This window comes from Ovis aries, chromosome Y, assembly GCF_016772045.2.
Source record: "Ovis aries strain OAR_USU_Benz2616 breed Rambouillet chromosome Y, ARS-UI_Ramb_v3.0, whole genome shotgun sequence".
Lineage (NCBI taxonomy): Eukaryota > Metazoa > Chordata > Mammalia > Artiodactyla > Bovidae > Ovis > Ovis aries.
The window spans coordinates 9,532,148-9,552,152 of record NC_082741.1 but is presented as its reverse complement, the minus strand read 5'-3'; the positions used below and the strand labels follow the sequence as shown (position 1 = coordinate 9,552,152).

Sequence of the window (20,005 nt, the reverse complement as noted above, 5' to 3'; positions counted from 1 at the left end):
GCTCCTATAGTGGGTGCATATATATTTATAATTGTTATATCTTCTCATCAATGCTTTGATCATCGTGTAGTGATATTGTCTCTTTTCACAGCCTTGTTATTGTGCTATTGTTAATTTTCCCTTTCATACTTGTTAGCATTTGCTTTACATATGGTGGTGCCCCTATGGTGGGTGCATATATATTTATAGTTGTTATATCTTCTTCTCACATCAATCCTTTGATCATCGTGTAGTGACATTCTTTTTTCTCTTTTCATGGCCTAGATTTTAAGGTCTATATTTATCTGATATGAGTATTGCTACTCCTGCTTTCTTTTGGTCTCTATTGGCACGGAATATTTTTTCCAGCCCTTCACTTTCAGTCTGTATTAGTCCGTTGTTTTGAGGTGGGTCTCTTGTAGAGAGCATGTATAGGGGTCTAGTTTTTGTATCTGTTCGGCAGGCCTTTGTCTTTTGATTGGGGCATTCAACCCACTTCCATTTAAGTTAATTATTGATAAGTATGATCCCATTGCCATTTACTTTGTTGTTTTGGGTTTATACACCCTTTCTGTGTTTCCTGTCTAGAGAAGATCCTTAGCGATTGTTGAAGACCTGGTTTGGTGGTGCTGAATTCTCTCAACCCACTTCCATTTAAGTTAATTATTGATAAGTATGATCCCATTGCCATTTACTTTGTTGTTTTGGGTTTATACACCCTTTCTGTGTTTCCTGTCTAGAGAAGATCCTTAGCGATTGTTGAAGAGCTGGTTTGGTGGTGCTGAATTCTCTCAGCTTTTGCTTGTCTGTAAAGTTTTTGATTTCTCTTTCATATTTGAATGAGATCCTTGCTGGGTACAGTAATTCGGGTTGTAGGTTTTTCTCTTTCATCACTTTAAGCATGTCCTGCCATTCCCTTCTGGCCTGAAGAGTTTCTAGTGAAAAATCAGCTGGTTTCCTTATGGAAATCCCCTTGTGTGTTATTTCTTGGTTTTCTCTTGCTGCTTTTAATATTTATATTTTTTTGTCTTTGATCGTGTTAATTTGATTAATGTATGCTTTGGTGTGTCTCACCTTGGGTGTATCCTGTTTGGGACTTTCTGGGTTTCTTGGACTTCAGTGACTATTTCCCTCCCCATTTTAGGAAAGTTACCCTATTATCTCCTCAAGAATTTTCTCATGGCCTTTCTTTTGTCTTCTTCTTCTGGGACTCCTTTCATTTGAATGCTGGGGCATTTAGCAGTGTCCCAGAGTTCTCTGAAGTTGTCCTCATTTTTTTCAATTCTTTTTTTTTCCTTTTTCTTCTCTACTTCGTTTCTATCATTTTGTCTTTGACGTCACTTATCCTATCTTTTGCCTCCTTTGTTATAATGTTGGTTCCCTCAAGAGTGTGTTTGATCTCATTGATTGCATTATTCATTATTGACTGATTCCTTTTTATGTCTTCTAGGTCCTTGTTAAACATTTTTTACCTCTTCTCAATCCTTGTCACCAGGCTATTTATCTGTAACTCCATTTTATTTTCAAGATTTTTTATTATTTCTGAGTTATTTTTCAGGTGGACTCCCTATCTCCTCTTTTGTCTGGTTTGATGGGCATTTATCATGTTCCTTTACCTGCTGATTTACATGTTTTAAACCCAGCTTTGACTAATGTCAGTGAATCACACACTTAAAAACTGATGAAAGGGACAATTTTTGATACATCCCATTTATCACATTAAAAATAAAATAGAAACTACCCAAAACAATTATACCCTTTAAATACTATCTCAATACAGGTTTTTTAAAATGCCAACCATCCTGGCTTCCCAGTTCCTTCGGATCATAATTCGACCCCCATACCCCTCGACTGCTCTTCATTCTCTGATCTCATCAGCCCCATCTCCAATGCTAAATCACTCATTCTGCCCTCAGTAGCCTTTCTCCTCTTCTTTGAAGATCCAGAAACCCCCTCATGTCTTTTTTATTTGTTCTCCCTTCTACCTGGGACATTCTTCCAATCAGGGTACAGGCTCTGAGATCTAGCTGCCCAGCAGAATCACCCGATGAGTTTATGGATGCCCCAGCCCCACCTCAGAGAGTCGGATGCCCTTATTTGGGGAGAGAGGGTGGCACCTGGACATTTATTGTTGATTTAAAACTAGCCAGGTGCTTCTAACATTCATCCAGCATTAGAAATCACTGCCTAAGACATCATGCTCAGTCCCCACCATCTTTAGGTTTCAGTTCAAAGGCCAGTTCTGCACAAGGCTGTCTCCAATCACACCATCTACCTCCCTTCCATCCTCTACTTATTTGATTCTATCCCATCTAGGATTCTATCATATACAGATCTGCTTCCCAGTGAGAATGTCAGATGGATGGAGGCAGAGGCTGTGTCCTCAGTGCTCAGCTCACAAAGATGCTCAACACACAGCTGTTGCCTGAATCAACCTCCACTGGTGCCCTCCTGGGTCTAGCTCCAGCTTTAAGGGCTGGAGTTCTCCATGAAGACCATGAGGTGGCGATAGTGCCTGGCTGCATTAAAGGTCATCCCTAGACCCACCCCTGTGCAGGGCTGGGTGGGGGGGCCAAGGTGGGAGAGCAGGGAGTAGTGCTATCAGGTAGATGTGGGTGCCCATCCTGCCCTGCACCCAGCCATTGTTCAGGGATAGGAGCAAGTACCATGGCAGACAGCATAGTGGCCTCCCTCTTCTCATTTCTAGACTCTGAGCCACTGAGCCCTGAAAACACCCAACTCAGACCAAATTCAGAGGGAGAAAGTCCTGCCCCACAGTCTGGAACTTCCAAGCCCTTCCCCTCTTACCTGGCAAGTCCCTGAGCCCTAGAAATAACCTCCTGGGATGAATCCCACAGACCCCTCACCTAGCTCATGACTTGCACACAAGGCTGGTATGGTGGCTGTCGCTGGTGTCTGTAGGCAACTTGAATATCCATCATCCGGGGGCTATGACACGACCTGTCACCTTCCACGTGGCAGGCTCCCATACACAGAAAGGAACAGGGAAGCTCTTGTAAAGTCCTCTCTCAATCAGTCCCATTCCATTCCTTTCACAGCACTAGCCAGGGGTGGCCTGAGGGGCCTATGCCCTGCTTTTGTCCAGCCATGGAGCTGAAGAGTGTTCACATGTTTAAATGATTGAAAAAAAAAAAGCAAAACACTTTGACCTATGAAGATGAAATGACAAGGGTGTGCCTGGGCAGAGTCAAGGTCACATGTTTCCCACAGAGCTCCTTTTAGCCCAGGCTGCCATCTTGGCCACTGAGAGACAAATTCACTCCCTCCCAGTGTTCTTCTGAGACGGACCCAGGATTTCCCTTCTGTCTCCATCTCTGTCAGTAAATCCCCAAGAACTGGACTTCCCAGGAAAGCTCCCAGTGGGGGCCATTATTTATAAGGTGGTGGAGGAAAATGTTCCTGACCTCATGTGGCCCCGTCTCCATCTTTGGTCCAAACCTGATACAGCCATCCCGACCAAATGGAGAACTGCAAATTCGAAGATGACCAAGGCATTTTTTTCTAAAACAGTTTAATTTAAATAAGGTGAAGAATCTGAAAAAATTAGGGCGTGGAGAGAACCTGAAAGAGCATACCACGTGAATCCACTGGTTCAGTCACAAAGAAATACCATCATCAAAAAAGATATTTTAGTTTAATACAAATGTTATATAAAGAAAATAAATGCTAAAAGCAATTACGCTTCACAAATAAGGCCAGCTAGGCTAGTTTTTTTGTTTGTTTGTTTTTTGGTTCTTTTGACAACTGTAGTTGACAGATGTTCTTTCCTGTTTCCTCCTAGTATTTTCTTTTCTTAATTTCTTTTCTAATATGAATAACTAGCTGGAAACTGTAGAGTTCACATCCTCTTATGAATAATGAAGAGAAAGGAAACAAAACTAAAATGTACAGGAATGATATTGTACAATTTTCTCATATACATACATCACCCTTTTGTTTTGTTCAATGCTTCTTGTTTTACACAACACACAAAATGGTACTACAGCACATGTAATGTAATAGCACAGTGGTGGTCTCCTTCTTGTCAAACTACCTTTATTTCATGCCGACATGAAACCATAAAATTCCACCATATAAATATTACATACATGCTTCATCTCAGGCTCAAATGTCCTCTGCATGTGTCTCGCCTTTGACTTCTCACTTCTGTGAAGCATGGCATCTCTTACCAAGAATTTGTGAGTGTCTTTAAAGGAGCCATAAAGCAAAGAAAAACTGTTTCACAGCTTCTGACTTGAATACTTTCTAAGGTCTTCTCTTCTGCAAATTGAGCTGAGTGGGGCTTGCTTCTAGTTAATCATCTGTAAACAAGGACATGAGTGTTTTTGTTTTTTCTTTTTTCCCTTTTATTGGAGTGCAGTCATCATAGAAATCACATCAAATTAATGAGCTCCTCCATGTACCCTTCCGGTGCAGAGAGCTTCCCTTTTATAGCATGGTAACATAGTATTTCAAAGGGGCCAGTGGGTACATGTGATATGTCCATAGCAGCACTGAACTCTATGCTGGAAATTCATGATCCTAATATGCTGTGTACAGCCATACAGATGGAAACAGCTCACGGGGCATCACAGAGGAGGAGTGACCCTGGTGCCCTTTCGGTACCCCTGTGACAGACGGCTGGCTGGCCATCCTTTCTCCAGCATCCAAACGTTCTTTTTGTTATTGGGTGTGTTTTTTGTTTTTTATTCTCTCTTTCTCTTTCTTTTATAAGTTAAAGTTAATACAAATGTGAAAAGTGGAAAGTACTCTAGGCTCGATGACATTCACTAATTATAAATTTATTTAGTTAGCTTAGTTTAGTTTACTCACTCATTGTGTCTGACTCTTTGCGACCCTGTGAATCGCAGCACACCAGGCCTCCCTGTTCATCACCATCTCCCAGAGTTCACTCTGACTCACGTCCATCGAGTCCATGATACCACCCAGCCATCTCATCCTTGGTCATTCCCTTCTCCTCCTGACCCCAATACCTCCCAGCATGAGAGTCTTTTCCAATGAGTCAACTCTTCTCACGAGGTGGTCAAATACTGGAGTTTCAGCTTTAGCATCATTCCTTCCAAAGAAATCCCAGGGCGGATCTCCTTTAGAATGGACTGATTGGATCTCCTTGCAGTCCAAGGGACTCTCAAGAGTCTTCTCCAGCACCAGAGTTCGAAAACATCAATTTGTTGGTGCTCAGCTTTCTTCACAGTCCAACTCTCACATCCATACATACATCCCGTCAATTTTGTATTTCCTCCCCATTTATGCCACCATAGAGCAGTTGAGTCCCTTTCTTCTTTTACTTTTCTCAAAACATGGTAGTTTTTAAAATTTAACTGGGGGTTAATTACAATACAATATCGTGATGGTTTCTGTCATGCATCAACATTAATAAGCCATAAGTGCGCAGGTGTCCTACCCATCCTGGAGCCGCTCCCACATCCCTTCCTACGCTATTCTTCTGGGTTGTTCCAGACCCCTTGCTTCGCATGCCCTGCTTCGTGCAGATGAAAACGTGGATGATGATTTTTCTACACAAAATATGTAATTTTCTCTATTCACATGTGAGAAAATGGGTGCAGATGTTTCTACCTGAAATAGGAAATTGGCATTTCACGTTTGAAAATCTACTTGTTTAATTTTCTTCATCATATATGGAATCTTGTCTGTTTCCCAGAGGTACATCTGTGCACATGTTTTCCTACATGAATGGGGAATTCTATATATTTTAGATATGAAAAGTTGAGCATATACTTCCCTTCTTGAATTCTGAAACTGTATACATTTCCTATATGAAAATCTCAATGAAACTTTACTGACATGAAGTGTGTAATTAAGATCTGGGGAAGCAATATGGAATTGAAATTTTCTCTATTTCATAAACGACATTCTGGGCACCACCGTTTCCTTGTGAAATACTTAATCCTTTGTATTTCTAATGTATAAAACAAGGACTGTCCACCATGAAATATGGAGTTCTTTACATTTCCTGTATCAAAACCTAGGCATTATTCTCCTTCATGAAAGTTGGACGTCTCTATATTTCATATCTGAAGACCAGAATTTTCCTGTGAGAAATAAAGAAATCTATGCATTTCATGCAAACCACTGGTTCTTCAGTCTCTGAAACACCTGTTTGCATTTGTGTCTCTGTGTGTTGCACGTGTGTGTACATGTGTGTACTTGTGTCACCTGTTTGTGTGTGGGGGTCTGCGAGCGTGTCAGGCCTAAGGTAGGTGCTCAGTGTGAAACACCAGACATCCTAGGAGACCGAGTGTGAGCAGTGGAAACTGTCCAGGCACTTAACCTGAGTGTGCCCACGTTAGCTATGGGGCCGGGAGGTAGGAGTAACTAATGGTCAGGAGGGGCACTTTGGGCCACGTGAAACACTTACAGGAATAGCTCTGTTCCTCTGGGAAGTGCATCCCCAGGCGCACATCCTTAACTATCCAGGTGCCTCCTCTAAGCCGCAGGCCTGGGGGAAATGCCAAGAGCTGACAGACAGTAGGCCAGGGGCTCCAGGGGGGCTAGGCTAGGGGCTGCACTGTGGGGCTCAGACAGCTAGCCAAGGAAAGTGCACTGCTTCTTCCTCAGAGGATGGCTGCATTCTTGACACTGCTCAAGCCTAAGGCACAAGTTTAGGGATGACTCTAAAGCACGTGCACATTGGTGAGACTGGCATAAGCCCTCCCCCAACCCGCCCACTTTCCCCACCGCCTCCACCGTGCACTCCCCTCCCAACCCCCCAACCCTGCCCCCTTCCCTCCTACTCCCCCCATCCCCAACCCGTGGCTTGCAGTTTGGATCCGAAGTGAGCAACTCTGAACCTGAGGTACCCAGGAAACCTGTCTGACCTGTGTGGATCCCTGAGCACACGGAGTCGCCCACTGCCCCAGGGGCAATTTCAAGCTTGAGGAGGATTGCAGTGGCAGGTGCCCTGGCTCTCCCAGCCGCTCCTCAGGCACTGCTACATTGTTAGGCAAACGGCTTGCGAGGACACGCCCCCTTTGCACTGGACAGGGTTTGGCGGATCTTCACCTGCTGCCAGAAGGCCCAGAATTCCAAGAGGCATGTCCAAAGAGCTAACGCCTTTAGGCTCCATTTGATTGGTTCTGTGATGAGGTCTGGAGGTCAGGGTGGAGAGTTCAACCCCTTCCCGCCGCCATATTAGACGGTGGCACAGAGTTCTGCACATGCATCTCTCCCTTTCCCTGTTCGTTGGCTGTGGGCAAGTAACCCGTTGGAGTACCACGGTGGGTGGGGGGACTGTGCGGGCTGTCGGCTGTGGTCTAGTGTCCAGCTCGTTTGCAGCTCGGCGCAATGGCGAAAACAGCATGGAGTGAGACGGGGCCAGAGGAAGGCGGCAACATGCAGGATCCTGGATCTTAGTTGTGAGCCTCGGTCTTCAGGAGGGAGGGGCCCCAGGGCCTACCAGCCTGGTGGGGGCAGAGAGGCGATGCAGGCCCCAGGTGGTGCACCAGGAAAGGAGGCCGCCCTTTTCTGGGTGTAGGAAGGTGCGGCCCTGGAGGAGGGAGACGTGGTAGGAATCGGGCAGGAATTAGACAGGATTTGCCGGTGTTAGACATGATGGAGGACGCGGAGGTGGTGGTCTACCAGGAGTAGGAACAGGTGTCCTCGGAGGAGCAAGGCCAGGAACATCCAAGGCCCCGAGCCCCGAGGGACAGGCCTGCACTGGAGGCGCTGGTGGCCCTGCAGCTGGGGTTGGATCCCGTGAATAAGAAAGAGTATGGTGCACATAGGTATCGAAATGTGGGCTAGGGAGCGTTTGTAGCAGTCTTGCTCAAAGGCACATCGAACCTAGTTCAGTGCAGCCAGTGCAATTCGGATTGGGAGTGTTTCCTATGGGGACTGACCAAGGACAGGAAACATCATCGTTCAGAGTCAGGGAGAGAGTTGTGACCTAGCATGGTAAGTAGGTGTTTTGATATGGCTGGAGAGTCACACAGAGGCTCAGCAGTGTTGGCCGAAACCTTGAACCTGGGTAGGACCCATCCTAGGTCAGTACATAGACGATGAAGTGGAATCAGGAATGTTTGTCAGGGCATGACCAAAGGCAGGGTCCAACCTGCGTGAGTTCTGGGATTGAGATCTGGGATCAAGTTGTTGGTCAGGGCATGGAGCCAGTTCAGGACCCAGCAGAATTCAGTTCAGAGACCGCGATATGGGCCCAGGAGCCATTTTCTGAGGATTGAAGAAAGCCAGGAGCAAGTCTGGAGCAAAAGAGGGACAGAAATGTGGGCTCCAGAATATTTGTCGAAGGGTGCTCAAGTACAGGGCCCAGATTGGTTCAGTGCAGGGACCATATGCTGGGAATGACCCAGCCTGGTCCGGGTACGCACCGAAAAGAGCCTCAGGAGTATTTGTCGGGGGGAAGTAGGGCAGGACTTAGCCTGGTTTGGTGCAGCAACTGTGAGGGTGGCTCGGGAGCCTTTGAAAAGGTCTTGCACAAGGCCTGGATCCAGCCTGGGTCAATGCAGGTCCTAGATGTCAATTCTGGAGTATCCGTTGAGGCTTTAAGAGGGCAGAAATTAGCCTGGTTCAGTAGAGTGACTGGAATGTGGGCTCAGGGGTATTTTGTGGTCGTGAACAAGGGCAGTTCCAAGCATGGTTCGCGTAGGTATGAAATGTGGAATCGGGTGCGTTTGTTGGGATCTGGCACAAAGGCCTTTGATTCTGATTCAGTGCTGCGAGTGTGATGCCAGATAGGAGTGTTTCCTATGGGGACTGACCAAAGGCAGAACACACCCTAGTTCAGAGCCAGGGAGCAAATTGTGGGCTCAAATTGTAGGTCGGTGGTTTGAATATGGCCAGAAGTAGCCGGAGAGTCAGAGAGACACTCAGCAGTGTTGGCTGGCACCTTGAACAAGGGCAGGACCCATCCTAGGTCAGTGCAGAGACGACTTAGGGGGCTCAGGAATGTTTGTTGGGGCATGACTAAAGGCACGGTCTAACCTGCATGAGTTCTGGGAGTGAGATATGGGCTCAAGTTGTTGGTCAGGGTATGGAACCAGTTCACCACCCAGCAGAATTCAGTTCAGGGACCATGATGTGGGCCCAGGTGTGATTGTCTGGGGCTTGAAGAAGGGCAGAACACAGTCTGGCTCAGAAAAGGGACCGAAATGTGGGTTCTGGATTATTTGTCGAGGGCTTTGTCAAGTACAGGGCCCAGATTGGTTCCGTGTATGGGGCATATGTGGCCTCACCCGTGTCTCTCGGGTCTGAGCAAGCACAGGACCAGCCTGGGTCAGCAAAGGGACCTAATGTGGGCTCAGGAATCGTTTTCAGGGGCTTGAGCAAGCACAGGGTCCAGCTTTGTTCTGCTCGGTACCAAAGATATGCACTAAGGGGTGTTGTAGATGTCATGCACAAGGGCGGGACCCAGCCTGATTCAGTACACAGACCAGGAGGTGGAGCCAGGAATATTTTTCGGAAGCTTGGACAACAGATGTGTGCTGGGGAGTGTTTGCTGAAGGCTTTACCAATGCAAGATTCGGCCTGAATCTAGTTCGAGAGACTAGTCCGAGAAACTGGTCCATCCTTTATTGTTCCGAAGGCTTTTTATACCTCTGATTATACATAGAAATCAATGGGTAATACAAAATTATGCAGTGTCAACCGCCCTGACTCTTATCAAGACCAGGCTTTATCTCTGCATACCTAGTTGTATACAAAAGTCTTAGGTGATTTATATCATCTCCTGGCCAGAAGGCCAATTAACATTTTATGGCCCTTTCCTGATAAGGGTTTGTCAACCAGAAGACTTATTTGTCTTAAAAATGTTGCTCTCCCCAAAGTCTGGTGCCACTCTCAGAAAGCACTAAATAAAGTGACATTCTTACATAGCAAGGATACAACATTTTATAACAAGAAAGTGGAGTACAGTGATTTATAACAAAGAGAAAATTAATTAACTCAAAAATCTAGTATTGCTAACATCAAAACTACTATATTCCTATTTCTGCATCATGTTTACATTGATTAATATCCCCGCAGCTGCCTAAAAGATGAAGGATATGGAGGCCTGGCAGCAAACATTAACTTAACAAACTCTTCACCAAAGTAATTCTTAGCTCCAAAAGGCTCTATATCTTGAAGATGTTTTAAGCTTTGTGCCTCTCACGGTTGGGGCCTGAAAACAATCCACAAGTTGTAAAACAGACCTGTCAGATAAGTTAGAAAGCCATCAAAGGGGTTTCAAGCCGAGACATTCTTTTTACATACAGGAGACTGTTAACTGGAGCTCTGAATTAACTCTTTCCAGAGAAAAGGTGGTAATGTCAGAAGAGTACAGTATAGCAGACAGTAAACAGACAGGTTTTGGTTTCAGGGTAGATGCTCAGACAGAGGACCCCTTGATACCTGACTCATCTTGCCCATCAGGCCTCTCCGCATGACCTTGTCATGGGTGGGATCTCCCGTGCTGGCTCCCGGCACACCCCTCTTTTTTGGCCAAGTTAATATTTTCACTTGCTACCTGATCAAGTCAGTGCCCTCTTTTACTTCTATGATATATCCTGGAAAGTGAATGGGATTTGCTCATAAGGGTGATTGACATGCAAAGAGGTTAGCAGGGTTCGAAGTCCTCACTGTGGACAGCTGAGTGACATATGCCTGTGTTCTCTACTTCCGTTGCCTTGGACTGGTTCACAGTGCCAATCAGGTTGGTGTGATTCCATTCCCTGTGCTTTCCTTCCAGAAACGACATAGAAATAACAGGGGACTTTGAACTTGAAATTGCTCATGCACCCCTTTTCCCTGGGACAAGAATTCCATAACAACTTTCTCTTTACAGAAAGGCAAGACCCAGTTCCTCTCGCCTGGGTGATGATTTACTGACAATCATGAAGAAATTCTGCATGGGTAATGTCAGTTTAATGATCAATGTAAGAATACATTCGTAGGGGTAAAAGTCAATGTATTTCAATCCTTCAGTAGGGTTTATAGAACACTTAACCAGTCAAATCTTTCCCAACACATAAAAAATTTCCTGACAGATGCATTCCTGAAATATCTTTGCCCTCTGTGATACTAATCAATATTCTCACTTCAGCAAGTAATATTGCCCATCAGGCATTACTGTAAGTGTATGGGTATTCTTGTTTCCACGTGTGGGTCACTGTTAACTATTCCTGTTGTAAACATTAATTGCTATACACAAATATCATGGAATTCTTTTTAAAAAAAGTCAAAATTCGAAGCACTTGATTCAGGAATTCATACGCAATCTAACAATGATAAACAAACTTAAAAAAAATGAGTGAATACGAGCAACACAATGCATGTGTGTTGAATAGGGATGTGCAAGAACTCAGCCAGCTATGGCAGCAGAGCTGTGCATAATGGCAAAGCATGTGTGCATCATGAAAGAAGACAGGAGGCATACACAGATCCACAGGAAGAAACATCAACTCACATTCATGGGCAAACACAGTGGAGACATCCAGGCTTCATTCTATACAGAGAAAACAGGAACACATCCAGAGAATAGGAAGCAAATGCAGCTCTGGGTGATTGAGCCAGAATGCTCATTAATTCATCACTAATCTGCAAAGTTTCACATGCATTGATATTCAGTGGAAAAATACCTTACACAACACAGTCAAGTGTGCACTCAAATCTAATAGCACCTAGACTTTAGGGCCCAAGTGAAAGCCATAAAGAGACTGGGACACAAGTCATGGCAAGTTTCCAGAAAATGACCATCCAGCCAACCATCCACAGTTCAGTTTACTAACTGATTCATGACTATCTCTGCACTCTGCACTCCAGGACAGCTTAGAGCTAAAGCCATCCCTGGTCCTGAAGCACTGGTAGGAAATATTAGGCATTGGGGGACACTGTCCTAAAGTTTTTTTTGTCTTATTTGCAATGCCTTGCTAAAATTTTTAATGTCGATAAATGCCGTGCAGTCCCTATAACGAGCCCAGTCTAAGATCCTGAAAGCCATGCCCCAATGTGCCATCTAGCACCTACTGCAGAGTTATTACACCATAGTTTCAGCTTTGTTTTGTTTTGAACTAGTGCTGAGAAGGACATGTACCAGCCTGACAGGGCCTCGAGGGTTCTTGGAAGTTTATAGATTAAAAAAGTAAGAAAACATGTTTCCAGTGTCTCCTGGGCTGGTTGTTCAGAAATCACCCAGAGAAGGCCAAGCCTTGCCTTCTAGAGCTGTAGATGCTTCTCTGTAGAAAGGGAAAACTGGAGTATAGATGTTCAAATGGAAAAGCTGGCCCTGAGCAGGAGATCTCATTCAGGGTATCTAGAAGGGAAATCCATAAGCCATGAACTTTCACATTCAACATTTACCGTTTGTCCTCCAAAGAGATGCTGCTTCAGGGAGAAAAGTTGTAGAGTGAGAACTTCACGCAGGACACAACTTCATGTGGGTCATCACCCTCAGGCATGTCCACGTTGGAACCGTGGTATCTGGGATGAGAGGCCAACACTGGAGGGACAGATGTTGAACTCTCCCTACCCCATTTGTGCCAGTCTGTCCTTTGCCCAATCCAGAGGTGGACGCAATTCTGGAAAGCAGTCATCTACTTCAGAAGGACCACCCTAAGTGCTGACCAGTCCCTCAGTGAGCTCCATATACTCCAGGAGTTCCCATTGGCCCTTGAACAGAGCAGCGACATAGCCCTAGATAAAGGACAGGTCTGTCATGGTTGAAAATATTCTGTGCTAAGCCATTCAGCAACGAAGAGACACTGTCACCAGAGGGTTCATGATAAAAATGTTATTTCTACATCTTGGCCAGATAGAGGGCCTTGGGCAAAGAGGTTAAGCCTTTCTGGAAAAAGAGATATTAACCACTGAGACATAGCAGCAGCAGCAGCAGCAGCAGCAGCAGCAGCAGCATGGGACACAGAGCACATGGCTGGGTAGGTTGGCCCCTTACTTCTGCCCCTGCACACTCTGTACCTAAATTGAGTTCCTGGAAAAAAAAATAACAAAGTTCACATGAGCTCAAACATCTATGACGGGATGTGTTTTCCTTTGTTTATCAGTTTCCTGGCAATTTATCTTTTCCCTGGTAATTTTTGTCAGAAACTAATATTCTCAAGGCCTTCCCACCCCTGACTTTCTCCCTAGGCCACAGCCTCCTTCCATATACCTTATTCCCTCCCCCCTAAAATGTTACCAGGAAATCTAGCTCTAAGAAATGGATCTCAGCAAAGCTGACCATGCAATCATATACACACTCTTATATGTATGGCCTTCTAGGTTCATATTGAGTTGAATGTTAAGGCTTTCTCCTTGTTATGTACTCTTTAAGTCTGATGATATGCAACAGAGAAGATACCTGGGGCACCACCTCCCAACAAAATGGCATTCCATTCTTTCGATCTCTGGCCATTGTTCACCAGACCCTTTCCATGAACATCCACATTTCCCTTGTAAAAATGCCAGACACACAGTTGATGAGCCCCTCATCTTCCTTCTCCATCCTCCCCAACCACCACCCCAGAGGAAGAACTGTGTCCCCTGACACAACCCCAACACATGACTTAACCCCCTCTACAAATCTCCATGGACTGGTAATTCCCACGTGGTAAACTGAGAATCCTACATGCAGCTGAAGTGTTTGTTCTGTGGACCTGCCCAAAAATATGCAGACACATGCTAGATGCTTCTTATTTAGCTTTCAAAATTATTTCAGGTTTATTTGTGTCTCCCTGTTGATCCGTTTCACCACCAGAACACTCTACATTGCTTTCCAATCCAAGGGAACTATGCTGGCCATTGATCTTCATGTGAAGCAGCTTCTTTGGTTTTCTATTTTAGGTAAAGGGGGATACTCCATCATACGTTCCTCAAAATCGGGGGGAAGGGGGTTCCTTTCCAAACAGAGACAGAAACAGATATGTAAACCTACCCTCTTTGAAAACATTAAAGACAGCTTTAATCTTTCAAGTTAGTCTCCAGAGAAGAGAGTCTGTGAACTTTTACATTTTCTCTAAGCACATACTGAAAAACACACATCCCAGTCTTCCTCGTAGAACTATTTACAGTAGCTAGGACATGGAAGCTACCTATATGTCCATTGGTAGATGAAGGGATAAGGAAGTTGGTGTACAGATACACCAGAGTATGTTACTCAGCTCTAAAAATGAACACATCGAGGTCAGTTCTAATGAGATGGAATGAACATGGAGCCTATTATACTGAGTGTAGTAAGTCAGAAAGAGAAGAACAAACACTGTATGTTCACACAAATGTATGGAATTGAGGACCTTGTAGGTGGTACTGAACATCCAACATGCAGGGCAGCAAATAAGACACAGACATATAAAGAACAGACTTTGGTCTCAGGGGGAGATGGTGATGGTGGGTTAATTTGAGAAAATAGCTCTAAAACATTTACATTACCTCATGTAAAACAGATGACCAGTACAAGTTTAATGCACAAAGCAAGGCAACCAAAGTCATGTTGTGGCACTACCCAGAAAGACAAGAAGGGGAGGGCGGTGGGTGGTGGGTTTAGCATTTGTGAGAATACATGTATACGTAAGGGTGACTAATGTTGGTCAATCTGGAGCAAAACCTGTCATGGTATTAGAAAGTAATTATCCTCCATTTAAAATAAATAAAAGATTATTCTCCATAATCCTGCACAGTGGTCAGTATTCTCAGAATGAGGGTACCAGGTGAAAAAGATATAAAATAATATAAAAAACGTGTGATGATCAAAATGGAATCAAATAATGGGTCAGTGGGGGAACCGCCTTGCACAAAGGAGACTCACAGACCTTTTTGGAAAGGAGACTTCATGAGGAATAGTAGGTGGGCCCCAATTTAAGAGGAGCCTGAGGGAGGACTTGTTGGCCATGGAATGACAGTTCAGAGATGTGCAACTGACTTAGATGTAAATTGGAGTGACTTTGGCCTGGACAGGCCACTTCATCTATCTCAAGCTTCTCTAGTTAGAACCTGATTTTCACTACAGTTCTCTACCCTTGCTGCCTGTTGCTGATTCCCTCATGCCCTTGTGTCACTCTGTTCCATGGAGTCTCACTTTATCCACAAGAGAAATACATGACCCAAGTCCCTGGACAACATTTATGCCAGTGCTCAGCCCCTGGGCACACCTCACCTCTTGTCCTCCCAGTACCTCTCGTGGTACAGCCTTCCTCTTCACATAGTACTGCAAAGGATTGAGCCACAGGTCCTTTATGATGATCTGCCAGGGAAATGAGCAAGGTCAGCACAGGGATGGCCAGACCATGAGCCCTCCCATGGACCACCAACAGCTCCACCATAAATCACCAGTTCTGGCCCAGTGGCCACATGGGACCCCAAGTCAGCAATCCAGTCAGATCCTGTGATGTTTTGATCAAAGAACAAGTTGAAGAAGTTAATGCTGCTCTTGTGTTGCCTGCGGCTGTATGCTTTACATTCAAACCCCTGGTACCACTGAACTGGAGTGGAATGAGATGCTCAGTATCGTGCAGCAAAAGGTGTATGGGAGAAAGACCTAAATCGTTTTGCAATTCAACCTCCACTTTTCTCCCCCAACCATCCAAATCCAGGGAGCTGACTCTTACCAGTGACACTAATCAGATACTCCTTAACAGTCATTTCATTCTTGAAGTATCTATTCCTCTGAAAGGACAATGTGATCTTGCAGTGATGAGTGGGATGCCTGTATTCCTCCACCTGCCAGGACAAAGTGTCAGGGGGTGGGTGGTTGCCCAGGGATGAAATCTGTTTACAAAAGAGCTGTCCTTTCTTGTTTTCACGGATAAACCATGTTATCTTCCCTCCCCAGTCACCTCCCTTCCACAATCATCAGTGTCCCCTGCCTGACCTTCAAGATGGTCATGAAGTGAATCATGTCTGCATCTTGGTTCCTCATCATAACTGACATTTGGGGTGGTTCATAAACTGCTGTAGGTCAAGGAGCGTCTAGATGCTAGAGGGAAAAGTGCTGGAAGAACAAAGCTAGCCTAAAGGGTAAGGACATCACACCTAATATAAGTATGCAACAGCAAGGACATCACACCTAATAGAGACAGATATGCAGGACAGAAACCATTACCCATCATCTCAAAAGGTAAATTTTGTACCAGAACTGCCAGATCTGTAACCTGCTCCTGCAATAGACCATGTTAAAAAAAAAATTTCACAAGCACCACACCAAGGGATACAACTTCGACCCAGAAGCCAGAGATTTCCTGGATGACGGTGCTTCCTTGTTGTAGATGCAGCTTCAGCCTCTAACAGTTCTTATGTTTCAGGAGAGCATGCGCCCTTTGGGCTTTCTTATTCATGGGATCCAACTCCAGCTGCAGGGCCACCAGCACCTCCAGTGCAGAGCAGTCACTCGGGGCTCTTGGCCTTGGATGTTCCTGGCCCTGATCCTCCAAGGACACCTGTTCCTGATCCTCATACACCACCAACTCCACCTCCTCCATGAGTCTAACACCAGCAGCTGGAACTCCTGCCCGATTCCCACCACCTCTCCCTTCTCCAGGGCCGCACCTTGCTCAATTACCTCCACCCAGAAGAGGGCGGACTCCTCGCCTGGTGCTCCACCTGGGGCCTGCATCACCTCTGCCGCCCCCACCAGGCTGGTAGGCCCCAGGGCCCCTCCCTCGTGAAGACCGGGGCTCACAACTAAGATCCAGGATCCTGGGGTGCTGCCGCCTTCCTCTGGCCCCGTCTCACTCTCCATGCTGTTCTCCCCATAGCCCTGGGCTGCAAACAAGCTGGACAGGAGAGCACAGCAGACAGCCAGCACAGCCCACCCCCTGCCCTCAGTTTACGTGGTACTAAGAACAGGTTACTTGCCCACAGCCAATGAGCAGGGAAAGCGAAGCCTGCAAGGCGCCACCACGCAAGCCTAGTATGGTGGCGGGAAGGGGCTGAACTCTCCACCCTGACCTCCAGACCTCATCAAGTAACCAATCGAATGGAGTCTAAAGGCGTTGGCTCCTGGGACACGCCCCTTAGAATTCTGGGCCTTCTGGCCTCTGGTGACCCTGCGGCCAAACACGTTCCAGTGCAAAGTGGACGGGTCCACGCAAGCCGTTTGCCTGATGAACAGTGCGGCAGTGCCTGACCAGCGACTGGGAGAGCCAGGCCACCTGACGCTGCAATCATCCTCAAGCTTGAAATTGCCTCTGGGGCAGCTGGCAATTCCATGTGCTCAGAGATCCACACAGGTGAGATAGGGTTCCTGGGTACCTCAGGGATAGAGGTGCTCACCTCGGATACAAAGTGAATGCCACGGGCAGGGGGTGGGGAAGAGGAGGGAGGGGGCAGGGTAGGGGCCGGCTTACACCGATGTCACCGCTGTTCACCTGCTGCAAAATCACCCCTAAACTTGTGCCTTGGGCTTGAGCAGTGGCAGGAATGCAGGCATGCTCAGAGGAAGAAGCAGAGCACTTTCCTCTTCTTGCTTTCCGGGGCGGACAATGCAGCCCCATGAAAACCACCCTGGAGCCCCTGGCCTATGGTCTCCCCACGGCCTGCAGCTTAGAGCAGGCACCCGGGTGGCTAAGGTTGTGCGCATGTGATGCACTTCCCAGAGGAACAGAGCTCCTCCCAGACACACACACACACACAAAAACACACACAAACAGGTGACACAAGTACACACATGTACACACCCGTGTGCAATCCACAGAGAAACAAATGCAAACAGGTGATTCAGAGACTGAGGAACTAGTGTTTCACATGAAATGCATAGATTTCTTTATTTCTCACAGGAAAATGTTCATTCTGTGAAATATAAAGAAGTTCAAATTTCATGAAGGAGAATGATGCCTAGATTTTGATACAGGCAATATAGAGAACTCCATATTTCATGGTGGACAGTCCTTATTTTATACATTAGAAATACAAAGAATTAAGTATTTCAACAAGAAACAGTGGTGCCCAAAATTTCACTTATGAAGCAGAGATAATTCCAATTCCATATTCGTTCCCCAGGTATTAATTACATACTTCATGTTGGTAAACTATCATTGAGATTTTTATTTTATTTTTATTTTTACTTTATTTTACTTTACAATACTGTATTGGTTTTGCCAAACATTGACATGACTCCACCACGAGTGTACATGCAATCCCAAACCTGAACACCCCCTCCCACCTCCCTCCCCACAACATCCCTCTGGGTCATCCCTGTGCAACAGCCCCAAGCATGCTGTATCCTGCATCGGACATAGACTGGCGATTCGATTCTTACATGATAGTATACGTGTTTCAATGCCATTCTCCCAAAGCATCCCACCCTCTCCCTCTCCCTCTGAGTCCAAAAGTCCACTATACACATCTGTGTCTTTTTTGCTGTCTTGCATACAGGGTCATCATTGCCATCATTCTAAATTCCATATATATGTGTTAGTATGCTGTATTGGTGTTTTTCTTTCTGGCTTACTTCACTCTGTATAATCGGCTCCAGTTTCATCCATCTCATTAGAACTGACTCAAATGTATTCTTTTTAATGGCTGAGTAATACTCCATTGTGTATATGTACCACAGTTCTCTTATCCATTCATCTGCTGATGGACATCTAGGTTGTTTCCATCCCACTCACTGAGATTTTCATATAGGAAATGTATACAATTCAAGCAGGGAAGTGTATGCTCAAATTTTCATATCTGAAATATATATAATACCCCATTCGTGTAGGAAAACATGTCCACGGATATCCATATGTGAAACAGGCAAGATTCCATACATGATGAAGCAAAGTATACAAGTAGATTTTCAAACATGAAATACAGGTTTTCGATTTCAGGTAGAAATATCTGCACCCATGTTTTCACATGGGAAATAGAGAAAATTACATATTTCGTGCAGAAAAATCATGTTTCAGGTTTTCATCTGCACTAAGCAGGGCATATGAAGGAAGTGCTGTAGAACAACCCAGAAGAATAGCGTAAAAAGGGATTTGAGAGACACTCCAGGATGGATAGAATCCATATATACTTATGGCTTATTAATGTTGATGCATGGCAGAAACCATCACAATACTGTATAAGAATTAACCCCCAGTTATAAAAACAAACAAACAAACAAAACCTTCATTTTGAGAAAAGTAAAAGAACAAGGGGACTTGACTCTGCTCTGTGGTGACCTAAATGGGGAGGAAATCCAAAATTGATGGGATGTATGTATATGTAAAATTGTGTCTTCTCTTTACTCTGTTTTCAGGCTGAATTCCCCTCTGGGGTGTGGAGGCTCGCTATGTATACTTACTTGTCCCAGCTTCTAAGATCCATGAGAGAGGGAGCCCAAGGCGGGGCACTATCCAATATTCAAATGGATGCCAGTTGCCTAACATAGATGGTGCAAGCTCCTTGTCTGGAACTTTATTGGCTTTCCACATAAACCAAGTTATTCAGCCTCTTTTCTCCACTTAATTTTCCTACTACATTATTCCTTCCTAATCGAATCTTATATTTATAAATAAATAAGTTTTTTCCCTCGCCAATGCAGTCTCCACTTCGAATTCCCTAGATCCACTGGGGCTGGACCCCAACATTCCCTTTCTTTCTAATTTGAGCTCCAGACCAGGTTGACAAAGAATGAAGTCTCTGGGTAAATGAGCTGATCTCCCCATCTTTATCACCATATTCTCTGCGAGGATCAGCACCACTCTATGTTACAAACCCTATGTTATGGACCTGAAATTCAAAGCAAAGTGTTGTTGAGGTTGAAAATAGTGTAATCTTTGACCTTGGAGGATCCACAATGATGCTGAGCTTCATGGAAACCAACCATCTGGCTGGAGTAGTGCATTTTCCATATTGAAAGTAGGTGATAGTTGAGTAGAAACTGGCCAAATGTTCTCTCAGCCTCTTATGTCCAAGTCAGCCCAGGCAGTCAAGTAGATAATATTGTTGGGATAAACGATGGAGGTATTTAAAGTTTTTTCCTCCTGAACGCAAGAACGTGTTTTCTAGAAGAAGCCAAGTGATGAGTGTTATTCGCTATTTCCCTCCAGTGCCTGATCTCATAAGAATGTGGTGGTGTCTTCAAGATCAA

The 20,005-nt window shown here is 45.2% G+C and overlaps 1 pseudogene; it reads right to left on the bottom strand.

Annotated features, from left to right (window-relative positions):
* LOC132658889 (testis-specific Y-encoded protein 3-like) overlaps nt 1-16,681 on the bottom strand; it is a 67,628-nt pseudogene extending 50,947 nt beyond the window's left edge.
* Between the last annotated feature and the right edge of the window lie 3,324 nt (nt 16,682-20,005).